Consider the following 16,495-nt stretch of genomic DNA (forward strand, 5'->3'; position numbering starts at 1 on the left):
TTATGCTTCTTTCTCTCTTCCTTGCTCTTTCTCCTTTGTCTATCCTCACCATCTACTACTCATAGCTTAGAATATTATTGGTCTTCTGGCAGACCCCCAACCCCACTTCCTTTTTAAACAATGAAGGATTGGTACATGAAGGGATGCAAGTCAACAAGAACTGAATAAAATAAAAGTGTATAAAAAAAGAGGGTGTTTTGGCAAAAGCAAAAAAAAACAGGTAGGGGGTATAGTATCTTAAACAAAGGAGTTGATTTACTAAACCTAGAAAGTGCAAAATCTGGTGCATCTCTGCATGGTAGCCAATCATCTTCTAACTTCAGCTTGTTTAATTAAGCTTTGACACAACCCCATCAACCTCAATGTGCTTTTTCCTTCTCCGTGGGCTGTTTAGGTGAAGGTGGTCCTAAAGTTACAATGTGAATTTAAGTTGCCTGGGAATAGTACAGCAGTGTCTTATATTCCAGTGAGTTCAGAAACCCCTTCCTATAAATCCATGTTTTTCTGACATGTATCGGTGGTTATTATCCTTAATGTTTTAATTTCATAACTCAGGACACTGTAAAGCTTAAATCTCAGATTTGGAAGCTCAAATGACATACTAATCATCTGATGTTCAGGGTGAATTGGGGCACCGTGGAAATGGAGTGAAGGTTCATAGAGACACCTATTTGTTCTTGCTTTTATCTCATTGAGTTAAGATTTAATAAATTCATGATATCCCAAAATAATAATTATCTATATAGAAGCTTTGAAGGTCTTTGTATGATAGGGGGAACTGATTCAGATTTTGCCCCAGAACTCAGCTGTTTTTAGTTGCACCTTTTTTCAATGTACACTCACAATTATACAAGCAAGGCAAAATCCTTGCATGTAAGCATTGCAGTCTAGGAAACCTTAGCTATCTTCATGGTTCCGACACAGTAGAGTGTGAACATTACAGCCGTCACCTGCAGCACTTAAAACGGCCTTCAGAAACGCAAGGATCCTGAGGTCATTCTTTGTTACGCAGGTAAAAAAAAAGATTTTTTCTTCACAACTTGTCAGGAAAAGAATGTGAAATTCATTCTTCTCTTTTATGTTAAGCGAAGGAAAAGTCAAACTTGATGCACTCTCACAATTAAAGCAGTTTTGTGATAAAGTAATCTGTGTTATTAATTGTGGGTTAGATAATGTGCCTGTACACAAGGAGGGTAATGATTTCTCTTGTGTCTTAGTTAAAATCTATTGTGTAAATATTGTTATGAAGATACCTTGTCTGTGAATGTTGAAATGTATTTCATTTTAGGAAGAAAAGCAGTATTTTACTCTTAAAACAGGAGTTATTACATGTCCTCACCTTCATAACAAATCTTGATCATAGGATAATGAATGGAGTCATGCCAATCAAACCTTGGGCCAGATTTGGACAGCTAGCAGCTTATGGTAAAATGAGGCATTGAGGTTTCTTGGATTGTTGTTTGAAGTAAGTAGTTGTAAGAGGACATATTATACTTGGCAGTGTTCTAAGGCCAAATTAGAGTCACAGAAATAGATATGCAATATTTTGACATTGTATTATTACAGTCTTATCCCCACATTCCTATACAGCAGTTGTGTGGTTTGTCTAAATATGCAATGCAATGGCCCCAGAGCTAGACCCAGTGCTCTGAATAATCAGCCCCAGTAACAGAACTGGTGGGACATGCCATTTCTAACTGCTGGGGGGTGTGACTGTTATTCAGCTATTTCAGTATAGAGCACTAGAGGGGAGAGCAGGAAGCTGCAATTTCAGGGTATTTTAAGGGATTCCCATATAACAATTTCTCACACATCATTCATTACCTGTGGACATACATGGCTATAAAGAGATAAAACAAGAGTCAAGACCTCATTTTTGTTTCAAAGGAAGGGGTTTCCGTTGATTTTGACCCACCTTACCAGAACACTAACCCACCTTGCCAAAATATTAATCCAACTTACCAGAATACTAACGATCAAGATTTGGTCAAACCACACACATTGATTAAGCCACATGCCTTTAACATTTAAAATTGTGACTTCACCTACAAAATAAGGATATTTGTGAACTTTGTAGTGCTTCTTTTAAAAGACACGTGAACCATGGCTGTGCCCTTGCATTGAGACTTAAAGTGACATTAAAGGCAAACTTAAAAAAGAAAAAAAAAAACATGTCATACTTACCTGCTCTGTGCAACGGTTTTGCACAGAGCAGCCCCGATCCTCCCCTTCCTGGGTCCCAAACCAGTGCTCCTGGCTCCTCCCTCCTGTTGAGTGCCCCCAGAGCAAGCAGCTTGCAATGGTGGCACCCAAGCAGGCTCGCTCCTGAGCCGCTGCTCTGCATGTCCATTCAGACACGGAGCCATGGCTCGGCCCCATTCCCTCTCTTTCTCCTCATTGGCTCACTAGCTGTGATTGACAATGGCTCCCATTGCTGTCTCAGCCAATGAGGAAGGAGATTCCCAGGGGAGCTGATGATCTCATTGGTGCACATTGCTGGATCAAGGGGGGGGGGGGGGCTCAAGTAAGCATTAGGGGAGGCTGGGGCTTCTGCACACAGAAGGATTTTTACCTTCATGCATAAAATTAATCAAGATAAAAAAACATAACAAAAAAAAAAACCTTAAGCCTTTAGAACTACCTGAGAACTAAGGGCATTTTTTGAATAGAATAAGAAAGGGTTATACCCCTCTCAGTTTTTCTTTTCTTTTCTTGCCATCTGTGTCCCATTGGTTGGATTTCCCTTCACTTTCTGTCCCATTGCTAAAACAGGAAGTGAAGGGAAATCCCTCCAAAGTGGGGAAATCCCTGGTTATCATCAGGGTCACCAGACTTAGTGTCCCCATTGATTGTAAGATTTTGCCTCTAATATTGTTCTGGGGACAACCAAAAATGTGGGTTTTTCTTTTACTTTCACATTTAGTGATAACAGGAAACATGAAAATTAGAGAGAGTGAATCTCCCTAAACAGGGCCACAGACAGCAAAGTGTAAAATAAAGTTTTGCCCTTAGTTATACTTTAATTTGCAGGCTTATTTAGGCAAGCAGTGTGCACAGCAATGGTGATAAAATGTAATATTGCAACTTTTGTGTATTGTAGTGCAGTCGGCAGAAGATGAGTTCAGTTGGGTTAAATGGTTTATTACATTTTGCACGTTGCAATTTCTTTTATTAAATGGAATCTCTCACAAGTGAGCACATATGAGTGACAAGAAGCCTTCATCCTGGAACTATACATCCAGGGCAATGAAGCTAAACCAATTCAGCTTTACCATAAGTGATGGTAGTAGGAGAATGATGACAGAAAATGCTTCTCAGGCACTTTCCCTTATGACAAATTCCCTTTTAAAGGATAAGCCTTTTTGTAAATTAGTGTTAATATAGGTGACCTTTTGGTTCAGTCTGCAGCCAGCTAGAATTGTCTTAAACTGGCGAAAATTCAAGCCTGTCTTTTATGTATGAGGGTGTTTTCTATACTGGTGGATGTTCAGAAATATTGTTCTATGCTCATGTAATTGACTCAAACCTCGTACACACGTACCGATTGTTGGCCGTGAATTTTCGGTCGCCGCCCGATCTGCCGATTATAGGCTTGTTAGTATGATGATTCCGACAACCGACTGCAACTTTTCGGCCGAACAAAATCTGGTGTGCATGCTATAAAAATTTTTTTGGCCGTCACCAGAACGGCCGATTTTCCATCAGTCAGTACAGATATCGGCCGACAAAAGTCAGATGAGCAAGACTGGGCATGCTCAGAGAAGAAAAAACACACGAAAAGTAAACCAGAACATGACATCACTTCTGCAGTTGGTTATTGTTGGCCGACAAAATTCGTGTGCAGTCTAGAGCACATTTCAACCAACACAACAACACTGGACAAAAGACGGCCGATCGGTCGGCCAACAATTGGTGCGTGTGTACGGGGCTTCACACCTTTTCCCAGCATTTTTCTTTATATATTACAACACGGGAACTGGTTCTGTGACTATAGCAGGAAGACCCTCCCACCTATACAAGCCTGTCGTTTATTATCTAATACCTCGCTGGACCTAGATCTGCCAACGGTTTTTGAATCGGCAGCACTGACTGTCACTGAATTCCTTTCACTGTGAGCTGCAGTGTCAGGGAGGGGGAGTGTGTGAGACACAAAAGAAGGACAATTTTACGCAGTCAGAGAAAGTGAAGGAAGTTTTTTTCACCTTATGAGACTAGATTTGCTCTACTTCAAAGTGGTTCAAAAGGCAGACTAATTTTTTACCCTAATGCATTCTCTGAATCAAGGTCCAAAACCTTTTGCAAGCAGCTTCCCTCCAGTCTTTCCTTTTATTTACCTGAGCCTGATCTCGATCCTGTGATGTGCACAAGAGCAGAGGCTCTCTCATCAGCTCAGACAGAGCAGTGGGAACCATTGGCTCCTGCTGCGGTCAATCACAGCCAGTGTGGAAGGAGTGGAGGGTTAGGGCCAAGTGGCACTGTGTGTGTGTCTTATGGACACACTGAGAAATCTCGGGAGCAAGCATGCACAGGTGCCCCCATAGCAAGCAGTAGAAGAAGGAAAATTCCCCTGGTGATGGGACTTTAAAGGCACTTGTAAAAATAACAAAAAATTTAATATAATATTATAATTTTTATTAATGAAAAACAAAGACATTAAAGCAATTGGGTATACATTGTGCGACAAATCTGATCATCTATTGCATTTTGTGTAGTTTCTGGAACACACTATTGCTTGCTCTATTAAATGGTTTTTGCTTTAATGTCTTTGTTTTTCATTAATAAAAATTATAATATTATATTACATTTTTTGTTATTTTTACAAGTACCTTTAAAGTCCCATCACCAGGGGAATTTCCCTTCTTCCATTTAAATAGGGATGTGGCACGACTATCAGGGTTTCTGCTGAGGTCAAACTATTTTACCATAGCAAGCAGTATGCCCAAGAACAGAAGGTTCAGGGCTGCTCTGTGCAAAACCATTGCACAGAGCAGGTACGTATGTCATGTTTATTTGTTTTTTTTTAAATAAAATGCTATCCTTTACAATCATTTTAAAGCAGGGGTGCCCAACCTTTTGAAGAACGAGGGCCACTGAAGCGACTTGGTAACCGGTCACGGGCCACAATGAGCGAAGCGGGCGGATGACAGGTCTGTGTCTACTCTGCATATGCAGAGCGGACATGGACCCAGCCCACTCTACTCTATGAGCCATCCAATCCGATCTGCCCAGATGGAAGGGGACAGATCCCCTTCTGTTTTTTTAGCGGATAGGATTGGAGGTAAGCGGTGCAAACAGACACAAATCCATTTACATCTGCCTCTTCATAGGGGTGAAAGGAGGGTCTGATTTGGTAGGACTGATTGTGTGAAAGGGGCCTAAAGATGCTTTCACGCTGATGTGCTGTGGTTTACCCACACCGAGGGTGCAGCACAGTGCACCTGTGGCTTTCCTGTGTGTTAGCTGCCCTTTGCCATAGGCTTCTATTATATCATGCTGGTTTGGTGCACTTTCTGAAAGTTCACCAAACCTGCAGGTAATAACAGAAGTCTGTGAATCAATTTAAAAGCAGCCCAGTAACCACTGCATAACAGATATGCCTATATATAAAGTGTGATTTTAGTAATAAATGTACCTTTAATAACTGTGTTCCATTCAGGTATCACCGGCTGTTGCTGTCCCAGGCAGAGTGCATTTTGTATCCCTGCCTGTATCAAGAGTTGGCACTATACAGGAAGCATCGGTTTATGCGACTCTGCTCCGGAGCCACTTGCTTTGTCTACTGCAGCTTAATTTACAACACTGATGCTCTGGGATGGTGGGTCACCAACCTATGATCTGGGCTTGCCCTCCCAGAGAAGGAGGTCGCTGGCCACATCTGAGGGCACTGCAGGTTATATGTGGCCCCCGGGCCACTGGTTGGGCAAATCTGCTTTAAAGCATATTTCAAACCAAATTTAATTTAAAAAAATGCACACTCGGGGTACCGCCAGGGAGCATCCCTGGATCCTGGTAGAGGCTACTTACCTTGTCCCCGGGATCCCGCAATGTGTACCTGCAGCATACAGCGGCCGGATCTTCCGCCCGATGCTGTGTGCCCCGACTTCCGTCTCCTGTGATGTGACGCTCACAGGGGGGTGGAACCGGCGGCAAATTAAACAAGTAAAAGACACAAACGCACTGATATATTGTAATCCTATTGGATTACATTACAAAATAAAATAAATTGACATTAGTTTGCCCCCCAGTGCCCTTTCCTGCAGTTTTACTGTACTTTTTATATATATATATATATATATATATATATATATATATACAGATATATATGTATAGATATATAGAGATATACATGTATATCTATATATATATATATATGTATACACACACATATATATATATACGTATATATATATATATATATATATATATATATATATGTATATATATATATATATATATATATATATATATATATATATATATATATATATATATGTGTGTGTACATGTATATATATATATATATATATATATATATATATATATATATACACACTTTAACTTATTTATAGTTATTTATTATATTTATTTATTATATTATTTATTATATTATAATTTATGATTTTGTGTTTCAAACTTTATCAAACTAAGATGTAATAAAGAAGGACGCACAGTAAAAAAAAATCATATGTAAATAGTTGGTTTGGGCTGCTCGTCCTTAAGAATTACTAGCAAAATAATTGTACTGCTTTTAGCACCTAAAATCGGAAACAATCATACCGCCAGGGAGGTTACGCACAAGGTGTTGTCATTTGAAACTATTAGGCTTACAGCAGATGCCTCTTCCTCTCTCATTGCTAACATGTAAAGAGGGGAAAGGGCAAAGCAAGTACTCGAGACACACTGCATGTCCAGAATCCAGTTTCGCTCCGTTTTCTTGATCAGTACTTTGAACAAAGTTCTAGTGGATGATTTTTATGGCTGTGAAGATGCTGAAATGAATGTTTAATTGCAAGCAGTAAAATGCCTTGAAATAACATTTAGTGAAATGAGATATGTAGGCAATCAGAGACTACTATCCATCTAAGAAAATTGCAGTTGGGAAAAAAAAAACGACTCTTTCCACCCTACTGTCTGGAGTAGATAGGAGAGTGCACTGTGCGGCTTCATAAAATGATACATTTTAACAAAAATCAGCTGCTAATGAAGCACTTAGGGTGAAACTCAAGATACAGGGAGAATTCCTATTCAAGTCAGTGGGGTGTTTTCAGCCAATTATGGTGGTGCAATCAGGCGCTTCAGACTGTACTTAATCTACCCCTCCCTTTCCAAGAAGGTTATCCATTAAGCTGCAATTGCACAGATAAGGACATTCTGAAGCTCCTGATTGACTAAAGTGACTGAGGCTTGATCAGCACTATCACACTATAACGAATGTCACAGTTTAATAAATAACTCAGCACTCTTCCTATTTATGCTATCATGTTCTGGCACCATGTGTGCCCATTTAGTCCTAGGAAGAGTCTTCATTGTATGTTAAAGGAAGCCTGTCAGGAGAAAACAAAATAAAGAATGTCATCTATCAGAACATGCTAATTGATGGGCTGCCATGCTGATCCAGAGGGTTTAGTACATTCTGGATGAATCACCTGAAAGAGTATGTAGGTAGGAGTACTGATCTTCTAATCTGCATGTTTGCCCCCCAGTCAGAAATAAAAAAAAGTATTGTAGCCTGGTTATGACCAATTCCTGAAGGAGGTCAACAATGGCGGTTGATGCCAACGGCTATGTATTTTTTTTTTTTTTTGTTGGGGGGGGGGGGGGGCAGCATACTGTCAGTAGGTTGACCACTCTCAAAGAAGTAATAAAAAGTAATAGTCCGTCATAGTCACTGTAATGTTCTAACCCCAGGAATGAAATGTGAACTGACCCGATAAATTGTGAAAGCTCCTTATGTATTCTGTAATGGACACCACAAGTTGTCCGAGCAGGATCAGAAAGGGCATGGGGTGAGTGGTGGTAAAAGAACTGCCAAACACTGGTCTTATTAAAAAACGTAATGCAAATATTAAAAAAATATCAAAACGCAGTACTCAGCTGTGTTTTTTTAGTTTGAATGGCTACAATTACTTTATTTGATAAGGTCAGGGCAATCTTTTCATCTTTACATTCCTATTTATGTAATTTTTTTTTTTTTTTATAATACTGTAGTAAACAACAAAATTGTGTTCTTACATATGCAGTATATTCTCCCCCGCCCCTATTATATCTAAACTCTGTCATTCCCTTGTTTTTTTTAATTAAATGAGAAAATAAATGTATATAGTTCCTTTTGAACAGCACACTGCTTTGCACAATGTATGTAGTCCATATGGCAAACACAGACCTACAAACAGCTTGGTGAATCATACAGCTGTACACTTTGGTGTTCAATAAATATAAAATTATTTCTAATGTATTCAGAATTCTCTTCTATTTTTCAGGCAAGAAAAATGCAGGCTATACTCTTAACCTCAGAATTGCTCCTATCTATCATTAACACAACATTTAGAGAGGAACTTTACCATACCAACAACAGTAAAACGAAATGTAATCTTTCTACTATTTGTCCCTGTAAAATAATAAAAATAAAAAAAAAACAGCTATCGTTCTTCTGGTACCAGTCTAAACTGGCATTTTAAAAGTTCTCTTCTTGGTTCTACATCCCATGCATGCTCAGACATGATGCAAGTGTCTGGCACGTCCCAGAGATCTCACAGCAGCAGTGTCACCCTGTTTAAAGAGTAGTCTTAGGCCAGCCATACACAAAGCAAATTTCTTTCCTGCAACCATGGCTATGAAAGATTTCTCCATTTGCAGGAAAGAAATTCACTCGATTTCCCCATCAACACAGACAGTGTTCATGCAGGAATCCTGCTGGGCCAGTGTCTTCTCATGGCGGGGGGCAAAGGAAGCCGTTCCCAGCAGGAGAAGACAGTAAGAATTGCTAGCGGCTATAGCAGCCGCAAGCGATAATTGGACATAAATCCCGGCATATTGGTTGTACCCAAGTCAATCAATCGCTCTACTTGGTACCAGTGGCAACTGGTCCACAAGGGGCGCAGAGGCGCCACCGCCTCCCCCCCCCCCCGCCTGCACAATTCAGTCCCCTAGCCAGCACAATCATGTGTGTGGCCGTGCACTGTGTGGGGCACTGGACCAACAGGTCTCCACCAGGTCCATCATCCCTTCACAAGCAAAGGGCCAGAGCCTGAGGCCCCAATTGGCCTGTTTCATGTTATCCTCGGAGCACAGAGTACTGTGCCCCAAACCCTCCCACCCTGTGATAACAACAAATCAACATTCGCCATTGGCTTCCTGCACAATCAGGACAGGAGGCTGAAGACCCAGAACCCAAAAAGACCGGGTCAACACAGAAGGCATGGTGCAGGGGAACCAGGGAAGCCATGACTGCTGGGGGCTCTGCCCATAGGGTGAGTGCTGACCTAGAAGGGCCCGTCTCTGCCTCCCCAAAATCCTCCAGCATTAGCCACCACTGCTTGGTACATTCAGCCTGCCCATACACAGTTCAAATCCCGACCAGTTTCTGCTAACCAGCCGAGCTTCAAACCGTGTATAGCTTGCCCTAGATGGATATGTATATTAATTGGATTTTAAAGAGCCTCACTCCCTTGCTGTATAAAGCAAAAGAAAGCAGCACCAGCTTAGTGAGGCATAAGATTTTTTGGTACATAAGACATATAGTAACTTACTAGGTAAGCATGGGCCGGTACAGTAGGTAAACAAGGTCATCCATCTTCTTTTCCTGAGTATAGTGTGATGAAGGATGGTGGCCAGGTATCTCATGTGTTTTTCCTGTCTTGTAAAATGCATTTTTTTTCTTTTCCATTGTTGTATTCATTTATATGTTGAATATGGACTCGTCATGCCTCTAGTGACCTTTCCTGTTAACCTGATGCAAAGAAGATTATGCCTGAAGCCACGTCACATTAGCACCCCGGCCTATATTTTTTGGGACCCCCCCCCCCCCGGACTGACGCTATAGTAATCTCCACAGCAACAGGGTATATAATCCCTGTTCTCGGAGAGCCACTCCCACCGCCTGACGAAGGAGTACGGATGCTCCAAAAGCAAGCAAGCCCTATCTTCTCCTCTCCTCATCGGAAGTGACGTCAGGTAGAACGGAAGTAGGAAGTCGGAGCCCTTCGCCGAGAGTCCTCCACCGCTGCTGAACCAACTGACAGACTGCCATACAACAGCCTCCCCGCGGATATACCGGCACCCCGCCACCCTCCTTCATCACACTATACTCAGGAGAAGAAGATGGATGACCTTGTTTACCTACCGTACCAGCCCATTCTTACCTCAGAGTAAGTTACTATATGTCTTATGTACCAATAAATCTTATGCCTCACTAAGCCAGCGCTGCTTTCTTTTGCTTTATACTCCTCAGAGCCTCTCCTTGCTCCACCCTTGCTTTTTGTACCCTTTTGAACTTTTTTCTCCACTGTGTGCCACCCACCAACATCAGAGAGCACCATGTTATCACTGACTTTCACTCCCTTGCTAAAGTGGCCCTTGATGATGTGCCAGTGCATGTGCAGTGACGTGGAGAGTTCCTGATTCATGCGCAGTGCAATGCAAATAGCCCCAAAGTTTCCTGAGATGTGTGACGTTGGTATCCGCGAGGCTTTGGGTGTGGGCGTGATGGCATTCTCACCTAGGCAAGAAAGCAGGAAGTGTGGGACTGGGTCCCACAGAAATGCCACTTATCCCCCCCCCCCCCCAAATTGTTTTACTATCCAATTGTGTAAAGTGGGAATGAAAGTGATGGCAAGTGATAACAAAGATGCGCTTTAAGTAAGCAACAAACAAATTAAAGCCCACCTCCAGCTAATAATTTTTAAGCAGCTACTGAAATGGTTTAATTTTTCCTTTAGGAAAAAGATTTAAGCTATTTAATATTTGTAAGCATATGGTCTGTCCAAGCCCCTGTAACTGAACCTTTTGCTTGACAGTGTGGCCTTCTGAAAGCAGTGGGGAAAAATTCTCTACTGGCAGGATCAACAGGTACCTTAACTTTTTACAGGGGGACTCCAAAAAAGAGACCACTGCTGTAGTAATGCTATTGACAGACTGCATCGTGTATGTCATTTTTTATTTTTGTCCTTAGGTACACTTTATTTACAGACAGCAAGATATGAATGATCTTAGTGGAGATTTCAGCTCTGACCTAGCATTTGCCCCTGCACACACAGTCTTCTAAAATTGTGTGGGCTGCCTATATTAATGGAATATATTTGCCCAGGCGGTGGAATTTCTTTAAAATCCATTATTTTATTTATTTTTTACTGAAGAAGTTTGAAACCTTACTTAGCTCAAATATGTAATGCTCTGATGATTCTAGAAAACTCTTCTTGAATTGGAGTTGTAGTGAACTGAACGTACAATATGGATTTCAGTCTAAGAAACATATTGTGAAAAGCATCCTCCTTCTGGTTGACTTTCATGCTCATTTTAAAATCCTTCTAGATAAAGCTGATATTATGCTTGCTATCAGCAGTCGTTAGGTACATTACTGGCGAGAACTAGACTTCCGAGTTAAGCCTTTATTAATAGCTCTTAATCACAAAATGGAAATCTCGTAAGTCACGGATCGGCCTTAAATTATCAGAAAGTAAGGAGAGGAAGGGCAAGTGAGGGAAATAAACAGGAAATGTGTGTTAACTGCTTCACTTCCATAATTGTACTGTATTTCCTTGGACTAGCTTTCTAATTAGGCATAGATGATGACCTGTGCCTAGAGGTGCCATTATCTGAAGGGTAATTACTGTAGCAAGTTTGTACCGCATTCTTACTGCCCCTAAAAGTACACATCAGGTGTGACATACTAAAGCGAGGTAAGCCCACACACTCTTCCATCAATGTTTGTGTCCTGGATAATTAAATTTGAACTCCAGGAATTATGAAAAAATAATCACCCCCTTGCTGCATGCACATTAGGTTTTGAAGGAAGATGAAAAGGCTGTAATACTTATGGGATGGCAGGAAGGAGTTAAGTTAAGCATGTTAACCAAAACTTTTTTTAGCAGTATAATACCATTAAATTAGGAAGTAAGTGAAACAGGAACTGTACATATTTAACCACTTGCCGACTGCCTAACGCCGATCTACGTCGGCAGTTAGCCCCTCACAGGCAAAGTGACGTAGGGCTACGTCACTAGCTTGTGAGGGTCTAGGGAGCGAGCGCGCGCCCCCTGAGGCGCACTCCCGCTCCCGCATGGTCACGGACCCCCCCGCGCGTGTGACCAGCGGACCCGATGTCCGCCGGTCACTCGGCGATCGGCGGGGGAGAGGGAGAAAGTCAGGCGGCTTGTGTAAACAAGCCACCTGTCATTCTCCCCGGTGTATGAAGGCTGATCATACGGTTCTACTATGTAGAACCGTCGATCACTCTTCATACATCTGAAGCCACAGCCAATCACAGTAGAAAGCACGCCCCTAGGGACAAACACAGCCCCTCCCTCTCTAATAAAGTTAACCCCTTCACTACCAGTGTATTTTTACAGTAACAGTGCATATGTATAGCACTGATTACTGTAGAAATGTCACTGGTAACCCCAAAAGTGTCAAAAATGTCAGTCAAGGGTCCGATCTGTCCGCCGCAATGTTGCAGTACCGCAAAAAAAATCGCAGATCGCCGCCATTACGCGTTAAAAAAAAACCAACAAAAATGACAAAAATCTTTCCCTTTGTTAGTAAACGCGATAACTTTTGCGCAAACCAATCAAAATACGCTTTTTGCGATTTTTTTTACCAAACATAGGTAGCATAAAACAAATTGGCCAAAAATGTTAAAAAATTTTGATTTTTACATTTTTTTGGGGGGAATTTCATATAAAAATGTGAAAAAATATTGCTATTTTTGCAAAATTGACGCTCTTTTTTTGTTTATAGCGCGTGATCAAAAAATGGCACAGGTGATCAAATACCACCAAAAGAAAGCTCTGTTTGTGGTAAAAAAAGGACGCCAAATTTGTTAAGGTACAGCGTCACACGACCGCGCAATTGTCCGTTAAAGTCACGCAGTGCCGAATCGCAAAATACCCCCTGGTCAGGAAGGGGGTAAAATCTTCTGGGGCTTAAGTGGTTAAATAAGAAATAAGGCACTCGGACAAAATTGTTTGGATAATAAAGGCCGCAGCTGTTTATTAACTGGTAAATAAACATAAATAAATAATTAATAACGTAATTAAACATCACCACAACAACCTAGTCATGAACAACTCAGGTTGTACCATCAAAATATAACCACAAAATTCAAACCATCCTTTAACACTTATCAACACGTCCCCCTCTGCAAAGCAAAGGTGACCCAACCAGTAAATATTGTAGTATTATAACATTAAATATTCACCAACAGACCAACCCAGTCATCAACAACTCGGGTTGTCACTTACAGTATATCATAACAGATTATTATCAAAACACGTCCCCCTCTGCAAAGCAGAGGTGACCCAACCAGTTAATATTGTAGCCGCGACAAACCAAAGGGAGGGAGGGAGGGGAACGCTGGTAAGAGATTCCTTGAAGAGATTGAGCCCTGGGATCACGGAACCTTGTTTAAATAAGCCTTAAGCTGAGGTACTAGAGGGCTCATAGGTGGGAAAGGGAAGGCGGGAAGGGGTCTCATTCGCTAAAAAATAGGGGAAGATTAGAGGCTGCCTAGCTACCTAGCATAAACTGCCCAGCTACAGGGAAGGCGGGCTTCCCAGAGCGGGAAGGCTAGGAAAGCTGAGGAGAGGGTCAAAAGGTCACTCTCATGTATAAAATTAAAATACAAATGGTTAAATTAAATATAAAAACCCTAATTAAGCTAACTGACAAAATGGCTGGGCCAAAGCTAATTGTCCCTATTCCCTTCCGCCATCCCATAAGAAAGAGGGGCTAATGTAGCCCCCTTTCATATATTCCTTACTTCCCTTGTTGCCATCCCTAAACTCTTTTTTCCGATGCGCTGGGTTGTGGGCAGGCCCTTGCTGGCCTAACCTACAAAACAAGACTAGTGGAGCACCTTAGAGAAGAAGCTGTGGGGGACCAGTTGCACAGTGTGGGGAAATCCTACCGAAGTGAGGAATAGGGTAATTATTACAAGTTATTTCTCAGACCCTAAACCTAAAGGGGTTAATTTACTAATGGCAAATAGACTGTGTACTTTGTAAAGTGCAACTGCCCTCTGCAAGTGCAGTTGCTTCAGAGCTTAGTAAATGATCTAAAGCTTTACATTGCAAACTACCCAATCACGTGCAGGGGGGAAAAAAACAGCATTTTTGCTTGCACAGGATTGGAAGATGGAAGTCAGAAGAGATTCTACTCATTTACTAAGCTCTGGAGCAATTGTACTTGCAGAGGGCAACTGCGTTTTTAAAAGTGCACAGTCTTTTTGCCTTTAGTTAATCAACCCCAAAGAGTCTTTAACCCTCATAAAATGGGAAGGCCCTACTGAAATTTTTTTTTTCCTAGTACATGGAGTTGGGCTAACTCCTCTTGTGTGTGATTGGATGTTATGTAAATGAGCCCCAATTCATGACAAGGCAAAAAATACATTATGTGTTCTGGGGTAAAAAAGAAACAGAAGAAAATTCATGAAAAAGTATCTTTTAAATCCTTTGGAACTCCTCACACCAGTGCGTTGCGGGTACGGTGCTTTTTAAAAGTCCTGCATGGTGCATTTTTGGTGTGTGTTTAAAAATGTCACCAAAAACACACCTCTCCATTAAAATGCATGGTAAATGCACTTTTAAAAAAGTACATCAAAAACGCACTTGTGGTGCATTTTTTTGTGCGTTTTTTTGTTCACATGTCCATGTTTCACAGGTGGATGATTGGAGTCAGGAGTCAAGAAAATGCAGCAAAAACGTGGCAAAAACGCATATTGTTTTTGCTGTGTTTTTTCAGTGGAGCAGTATGAAAGGGCCCTAACTGGTTTCTACATTTATTTTCATGATATGATGTACCACGTTTTTTATATGTATTCATAATAACTATTGTTTTGAATATGTTTTAAATTATTATTGGTTCCATTTAGATGCACTGAAAGCCCCACAATTTGCCCTTATTTTGAAGGGATTTCTCTAAGGCTAACCTTTTGGGATGGCACCGTATGGACAGTCTGTTTGTGGTATTGACGCCCACCACATTTGACTTTCCTGTGAAATCAGCTGTTTCTATAGTCAGACTTAATTTTTAAGTATTATCCCTGGAGTTTTTCATTTTTGAAAGTGCTACTGATGTTTAATACTGATTAACAGTACCATAGCATACTATTTTTCGGCAAAAAATATTTTGAAACTTTTTTAACGGGTGGTTTGTGTTTTTTATTCACTTTTGTTTAATCTAGGTGTGTTTGTTTGTGAATCCTTTATCGGTTTTTAGCAGATGTCAATGGTCATTTTGAATTTCTAACATACTTGCTGCCTGGTTGGGCTATACTGAGATATGGGGCTTGGTTTACTAAAGGCAAATAAGTTGTTCACTTTGCTGGGGAATTTCCCCTAAGCTTAGTTAATGTGGTAAAAATTATTTTTGCAAAGGATACCCAATCACATGCAAGGAGAATAAAAAAACAGTATTCTTGCTTACACATGATTGGATGATAGAAGTCAGCTGACCTTTACCTAATTTGCTTAGTTCAGGGAAATTCCCCTTGCCAAATAAAAATTCCTTATTAAATAAACCCCTTAGTCCCCAGTTGTGCCTCTTTTAAAACCAATTTTTTTTTCCTCTCTCAGTTAATATACTACCATTTAATATTTTCTTTTTTGATGTAGTTTATTAATGTTTTATATAATGTAATGAAAGTGATGTATTGAGTTGGAATTAATTTGTATGTGCTATTTTGCATAAATAAAATATTTGAAAAAAATAAAAATAAAACCAAATCCTTTTTTTCCCTAAATGTTACTATTTTAGCCCTAAAGTATTGATCTGTATAAATAATTGTATTATTTTACTGCCATTTTTCTATTGGACAGTACATCAGATTATCATAATGTAAAGTAAAGTTAGCGATGGAGAAAAATGTTTACTGGGTTAAAGCAGAACTTAACTGTAGCTGACCAACTCAAATCAAAAACACTATTTAATTTGTTTTTAATATTCAAACTCATCTATCTATCCAAGTCTCCATGTTTCATTTTGTTGAGAAATCACTTTGGAAAACACCTCCCTAACATTTCTAGCTTTGGCCATCTTGAATAAGTGCAGATGATTCATGGAGCATTTGTTTCCTGAAATCTATCTGCTCTTACCTTTGGCATGCAGGCAGAAGGGTGTGCTTAGCAGAGAACCCCCCCCCCCCCCAGAATAATACATCTTCCTATATACAGTCATTACATATGTTAGTAACATACGAATTAGAAACAGTTAAAGTGTTACTAAACCCAAAACAATAAAATGAGATTGTATATGCAGTGAAGCATGCTTGTTATACTCACTGT

General features: G+C 40.5%; 1 protein-coding gene across 1 annotated transcript in view; it reads left to right on the forward strand.

Moving 5' to 3' along the window:
- The window catches only part of ADARB2 (adenosine deaminase RNA specific B2 (inactive)), an 801,349-nt gene that overhangs the window by 15,997 nt on the left and 768,857 nt on the right, over window positions 1-16,495 (forward strand). The gene's annotated exons all lie outside the window — the stretch shown is intronic.

Source organism: Pelophylax lessonae (assembly GCF_965119305.1).
Source record: "Pelophylax lessonae genome assembly, chromosome: 5".
NCBI classification, from domain to species: domain Eukaryota; kingdom Metazoa; phylum Chordata; class Amphibia; order Anura; family Ranidae; genus Pelophylax; species Pelophylax lessonae.